The sequence below is a fragment of the Mus musculus genome, chromosome X (genome assembly GCF_000001635.26).
Source record: "Mus musculus strain C57BL/6J chromosome X, GRCm38.p6 C57BL/6J".
NCBI classification, from domain to species: Eukaryota; Metazoa; Chordata; class Mammalia; order Rodentia; family Muridae; genus Mus; species Mus musculus.
The window spans coordinates 155,150,907-155,158,257 of NC_000086.7; the positions used below are offsets into that span (position 1 = coordinate 155,150,907).

General features: G+C 40.9%; 2 pseudogenes; one reads left to right on the forward strand and one right to left on the reverse strand.

The window, feature by feature from the left end:
- Positions 1–405, reverse strand: Gm4997 (annotated as a pseudogene).
- On the forward strand, positions 3,965–7,144 carry Amd-ps1 (S-adenosylmethionine decarboxylase, pseudogene 1; annotated as a pseudogene).

The following is a 7,351-nucleotide window of genomic DNA, read 5'->3' on the forward strand; positions in this document are numbered from 1 at the left end:
TTTTTTTTTTTTAATTTGACTATTAAGTCGATTTATTCAGTTGTCTTAGGCATCTGCAATGGTGACTTCAACCTCAACTCCCAGCTCAATACTGATGGAAGTAATCTGTTTAACAATCTCAGAAGGACTATGTAAATCAATGAGTATCTTGTGGATCCTCATCTGGAATTGACCCCAGGTCTTGGAACCTACACCGCTCGGTGTTTTTCTGGTAGTGATTCTCAAAGTCTTGGTAGGCATGCGCACCGGTCCTTTCACTTTCAGATTCTTTTCCTTGGCGCCTCTCATCAAGTCCGCACAAACCTTCTCCAGCGACTTCACTTTGCAGCTGGTGAGCATGATTCGAATTCAGTGAATCGACACTTCGGGCTCCACGAGCATCTTTTCAGTATCTTTAAATGCCATGGCTGAGGTGAAATGTTACAGCTTTTTAATACACACACACACACACACACACACACACTCACACACACACACACACACACACACACACACAATTTTACATTTCTACGAGTAAGAAAGTTTACATTTCAGCAAGACCTTCAATGCTATTGATGACATTGAATAAGCATTTTTTTCAATAAGAAGCAGAAAGGGAAATATTCAGAAAGCTGCACATTTGTAGTTACATTTAGCCATTTTAACTTTTGTATATATGTCTCTCTTGATTGAAATAATTAAATATCAGGTAGTAGAACTGGAAAAAGTAAAATTAACACTTGTTATAAAAAGTTTTCTCTAATGTGTGTGGGGAGTTTCATATCTGAGGTGTTTTTTTGTTTTTTATATTGTTTGTTTGTTGGTTTGTTTGTTTTTCAAAACAGGGTTTCTCTATATAGCCCTGGCCCTGGAACTCACTCTGTAGACCAGGCTGACCTCAAACTCAGAAATCCATCTGCCTCTGCCTCCCAAGTGCTAGGATTAAAGGCGTGCACAACCACTGCCCAGCCATATCTGAGGTCTTTACTCAGCTTTTCTATGGCTGCATAGGTGGACCCCATCGCCACCCCATACTTAGTTTTTAGTCTGTATACATTAGTTTCTCCAGAAAACCTTGAGCTTCTTGCAGTTAGGATCTAATTGCACAACCAGCAGAAAGGAGTGACTGGAAGCTCTAGTAAGTGCAGGTCCAATGACCTTACCTATCTTCTCCTTTCTTGGAAGAATGTTAATGATTAGCAAGTTCAGCTGTGATTACTTTAAGCAGGCATAGCTGGGTTTCTTATGCATCACCCTTCTCTCTCTCTCTCTCTCTCTCTCTCTCTCTCTCTCTCTCTCTGTCTGTCTCACTGTGTGTATGTGTGTGTGTAGGTGGCAGCAGGCATAGAAAATTTAGTAATTATTGTCCCTATTATAAAGATGTCTATCACATGTAGCAGAGAATGGCCTTGTCATCTGACGTCAATGGGAGGGGAGGCCCTTGGTTCTGTGAAGGTTCGATGGATGCCCCAGTGTAGGGGAATTTGAGGGCAGGGAGATAGGAGTGGGTGGGTGAGTGGGTGTTTTGGGAGGGGAACACCCTCGTAGAGGCAGGGGAGGGGGTGGGCTAGGAGGTCACAGGGCAGGGGGTGGGGTGGGAAAGGGGATAACATTTGAAATGTAAATAAAGACAATATCCAATAAAAATTTAAAAAAATAAAGATGTCTATCACCTAGAGGCCATTGCTAAGTGAGAGTGAGAAGAAACAGTTCAACTCTCCCTTCTCTTAGAACTGACAACTGGGAGGGAACAAAACTAGACAGAACCACCAATAACAAACATAGAAAAATACTTCTCAGGGCAGAGCTTGCTAAGTGTCCACTCAACCACTCCCACAGTTGGCCAGCCACTCATCCAGACTAAAACCAAAACCAGATCTCTTGTGACAGGGAGAAAAGAAACCAGGTCATCCACTTTTGTCATCCCAATTTATTGTGAGACAAAGAGAGAAGGCTCCTCACCATGAGTTGCCCCCCCCCAACCTTAAGAAACTTCCCTAAAGGGCCATATCTTCCTCAAATCTACAGAGGCTACCCAAGAATCTGACCTTCCATGAAAAAGGCTCTTCTAGAGGCCTGTTCTTAACCAGAACCGAACTTGATGTACAGACCTACCTACTAGGAATGTCAGAAGGACTCAATCCATTTTGGTGTCTGGAAATCCAGGCATACTTCTGGACCTCTCTGGATTCCTCAGAGCAGTTGGAACCTAAAATGTTTGTCAGGAAGCAGCTCTCCTGCAATTTCTCCCTAGTCAGGAAGGCCCAGTGGGAGGCTGAGTCCAGTAAACCTTGAGGAATCTCTCTAAGTCCTCCAAAAACATAATTCATGCAAGAAAGATACAGGCAACCAACTGATTAAGCTGGTTAAAAGTATATGAGTCTTTTATTGGCTGGAGACCAAGACCAGGCTCATGTCTCAATGTCTCTTGGTGCCCAAGCTTAGGTGAACAGATTTTTTAAAGGAAAAATCCACAAAGACTATAATTTACATGGAAATTAGGTGAGGGTCACAGTGGCCTTGAAACATTCATTTATGTCAGAACAAAGTGATTATTTCAGATATAACATGATAATCTTTAACTTGTACCTTTTGCATTTATTTTAGTTTATGATTGTATCAGCGTTGACTATTGTGGTTAATGCAACTGGACCATGCTCAAGGTCATGAAAATCTTAAATCTGTTGACAAAGATGATGTTTCTGTTGCAGGGGTAGAGGACTAGGAGATATAAAACAAATATAAAATGGAGTCAGGGAAAGATGGAGTTACCTTTACTCACTTTACTGTTAAAGCATATATACATCTTCACACGTGTACTATTCCAAGCCTGGTCACATATCAGCACATGTGTATATTTTGACTTGTGAGAATTCTCAGAGTAATCACATGCCCTTATGTATGGGTTGACAGGAGGGCAAGTTCCAAGTGTGGTCACATGATGGTTCATATGCATATTTCAAAACATGTACAAGTTCCAAGCATGATCCATGATCAACACACATACATGAGTGTATTGATACTCATGCAAGCTGTGAGCTTGGTTACATATCAGTGCATATGCATGCACTCACCCACATGTAGTTCTGAGCACAATCACATGTCTACACAATATGCATGCTTACATGCATGCAGTTTGGAGCATAATCATATGTTGGTGTATGTGTGTGTACTATGGCATGTGCAAATTTTAGCACAGTCCTGCTGTATCTGTAGGATGCTATTTTCTTGGAGTTATCCTTCCCATCTGGCTCTGACAATCTTTCTGGCTTCTCCTTTGTGTAGTTCCCTGAGCCCTGAGGGGAGTATTTGATGCAGATATCTCTTTTAGCACTTAGTCATTAAAAATCTCTGGCTCTCTGTATATTTTCTTGTTGTATATCTCTGTGTTGGTTCCCATGTACTGCAAGAGGCTAAGCCAGACATTGATCTATGAGTGTAGCAGAATGTAGTTAGGAGTCATTTTATTGCTATGTTCCTTCAGCAGAACAATATTTGGGTTTGCCCTAGGACCATGCCCTATCTACTTTCAAGATTTTGGACACCCAAGAAGTATCAGGCATGGGCTCCATCTCATGTAGTCAGTAGTCAGCCTTAAATTCAATAAGAATGTGGTTGTTTATTTACACAACAGTTGTGCAAGAGTTGTTCCAGCATAACTTGCAGAGAAGAAACTATTGTAGATTGGGGGGGGGGTGTGTAGCTGGATTGATGGCTACTTTTCTCCTCTGGAAGAATGCAGTGTACCACCCAGTATAATGAGCACTAGTCCGTGGGGATAAAGGATCTAGTTAGGCACCATCTCAAGTTCTTTGTGTTCAATGAGATATGTAACTGATGTAAGATTTGATGCATAGATGTGAAGAATTGCAATATCTTCTTGATGCATTGTTTTCCTTGATGAGTATGTAGTGTCTTTCCTCATGTATTCTTATCAGTGTTGTCTTGAAGTTTATTTTGTTATATATTAAAATGGCTACACTTGGCTTACACAGTATGGCCGGCAACATTAGCTAGCGTTTGCTCAACTCTCTCTAATGGGAAAGCAGCGGACTACAAGAGACTGAACTGTATCTGCCTCTATTTCCAACAGACTCACGTTCAACTTTCGCTCACGAAAATAGCCGGGAAAATTTTATTAGTCCTTTAAAAAAAAAAGCTAATATAAAATTATAGCCAAAAAAAAAAAAGGAACCTGAACTTTAGTAACACAGCTGGAACAATCCTCAGTGGCGGCGGGAGAAGAGATTTAATTTAGTTGATTTTCTGTGGTTGTTGGTTGTTCGCTAGTCTCACGGTGATGGGAGCTGCACATTTTTTCGAAGGGACGGAGAAACTGCTGGAGGTCTGGTTTTCCAGACAGCAGTCCGACACAAGCCAGGGATCTGGAGATCTTCGTACCGTCCCAAGACCTGAGTGGGATGTCCTTTTGAAGGACGTGCAGTGCTCAATCATGTGTGACAAAGACTGACAAGCAGGAAGCTTATGTACTTGGTGAGAGTAGCATGTTTGTCTCCAAGAGACGTTTCATTTTGAAGACATGTGGTACCACTCTCTTACTGAAAGCACTGGTTCCCCTGTTGAAGCTTGCTAGGGATTACAGTGGGTTTGACTCAACTGAAAGCTTCTTTTATTCTCGTAAGAATTTCATGAAGTCTTCTCACCAAGGGTACCCACACCAGAATTTCCAGGAAGAAATCAAGTTTCTTAATGCAATTTTCCCAAATGGAGCAGCATATTGTATGGGACGCATGAATTCTGACTGCTGGTACTTGTATACTTTGGATTTCCCAGAGAGCCGAGTAATCAGTCAGCCAGATCAAACCCTGGAAATTCTGATGAGTGAGCTTGACCCAGCAGTTATGGACCAGTTCTACATGAAAGATGGTGTTACTGCAAAGGATGTCACTCGTGAGAGTGGAATTTGTGACCTGATACCAGGTTCTGCCATTGATGCCACACTATTCAATCCTTGTGGCTACTCGATGAATGGAATGAAATCGGATGGAACATATTGGACTGTTCACATCACTCCAGAACCAGAATTTTCTTATGTTAGCGTTGAAACAAACCTAAGTCAGACCTCCTATGACGACCTGATCAGGAAAGTTGTGGAAGTCTTCAAGCCAAGAAAATTTGTAACCACCTTGTTTGTTAATCAGAGTTCTAAATTTTGCACAGTGTTTTCTTCACCCCAAAAGATTAACAGCTTTAACCGTCTTGATTGCCAGAGTTCTATGTTCAACGATTACAATTTTGTTTTTACCAGTTTTGCTAAGAAACAGCAACAACAGCAGAGTTGATTAGGAAAAATGAAGAAGAAAAAACACAAAAAGAGAAGACACACAGGAGGTGGGGGCTGCTTTCTAGATGCTGATCCTGGGGGTCATGCTGACCATGACCACCACCTTGTAGTTGCAGAAAGCCCTAGGTGTAATGATAGTGTAATCATTTTGAAGTGTATGCATTATTATATCAAGGAGTTAGGTATCTTGCATGAATGCTCTCTTCTGTGTTTAGGTGTTCTATGCCACTCTTGCTGTGGGACTGAAGTGCATGTAGAGAAGAACTTTGACTGTATGAGTCTTTATGACACTTGTGAAAATGATACAATTTGGTTTATGCTCAGTGTAATATTTCTGCAGGCATCATCCAAAATTCCCCACAGACAAGGCTTTCGTCCCCATTAGATGCGGCCTCAGCTGACATCTGAGACTGTTCTATTAAATTGCTGCCAGAGTTTTTACATCCAGTTACCTCCACTTTCTAGGGCATATTCTCTACTAATGTTACTCAAAACCAATTTTTACTTCATACAGGTGTTTTATGCAATGGCAATTAAAGATTTTCTTCCACAAGTTGAGTCTTTGTAAGAAAATGACTCCAGTTGCTTGTTTTATGTTCTGCTGTTTTAATAGTTGTTCCTGCATTTAGAGTCCTATGGTTTTTCCACCACCTTTGATGAAGCAATACACTGTTACACTGTGGGCTTATATTATAATTTTACACCCCAGGTGAGAGTTTGGAGATGGTCCCTTGCTTAATTTTTTTTTCCTAAGACATAAGAATGTGGTCTCTTTATTGGCTTGAACTTCTGTGGAAGATAAATGACAAAACTGAATGTATCAAATGAAAAGAACTCAGTCTCCAGGGCGATGAGCAAGGAGAACCCATTAAAGAAAACTCCATGGAAATGATAGGCTGTGCAGTGCACCTTGATTAGCATTAATGGAGTGCCTACCATGCCCTCACTAACTTAGTAAGTGATAGGAATGTCCACTATGTCAAAGCAGAAATGTAGTCCTAGCATTCTGACCTCAGTAAGTGCTGTCGTGGCCACCAGATTTTACTAAAGGAGATTTTGATTCGAAGGAGAATCTGTGGTTTCCACCTGTCCTGCCATCGGCTGGTCCCTGGTCTTCCTTTCACCATGGCCTTCAGATGATCAGATGAATGACTGACCAGAGAGAGGAGGCCTCTCCAGGTTACTCAGCCAGATAGTGAATGTATGAATGGATGGAACGGCACACTATTCTAAATCTATTTAATGGCACTAGAAATAATGGGCGTTGAAGAGTCGGCATGTTGGTGGGACTTAAACAGAAAAGAGCAAACTGGACCAAACTCCCTATTTATTGCCCTCCTGTTTTCTTGGTAGTTTCTAGACTGATGCAGTGATGTTTTGTTCCTTCTGTATTTATAACGAAACACTTTTTTAGTGTTTCTAAACAGAGTCTACTTGGTTTGAGATCAAGTGGTTGGAACACTGTCTGGTCTCTTTCTACACGGTTTTGATTGAAGGTTTCTTTGGGGAAGCTTTCGGTCAACTTTATCTGTCTGATTCTGTAATGAGCACACCACCTATTTTGAATTGCTATTTGGAGGGCCAGTGCTTATTTAAGCTGGATTTTGTAACCCAGTAGATTTTGGCTTGGGGTCTGATTTCCCCATCTTAAATTAAGAATCCTACTGTTGAGAATTGCATAGGTTTTTGTGGAACAAAGCCTAGAACAATTGTAGGTAAACTAGTGATCTAGTCTAATTACAGGTGGGGAAGTTTTGGTGCCATTATTTCTCTTTGTTGGTGTTGGACTTTACATCAGCTGAAATGTATTTCTGTACCACAATGTAAACTTCAATAAAAGTTTGCTTAATTGTCTAGTAAAAAAAAAAAAAAAATGGCTACACTTGCTTGTTTCTTGAGACCTTTTTTCCATTCTTTGGTCCTTTAAAACATCCTTTTACCCTGAAGTGATGCCTGTCGTTGATGTTAAAGTGTGTTTCTTGGATGAAACAGAATGATGGATCCTGTTTTCTATTTCAGTCTGTTAATGTGAATCTTTTTAGTGTAGAATTGAGACCATTGATACTG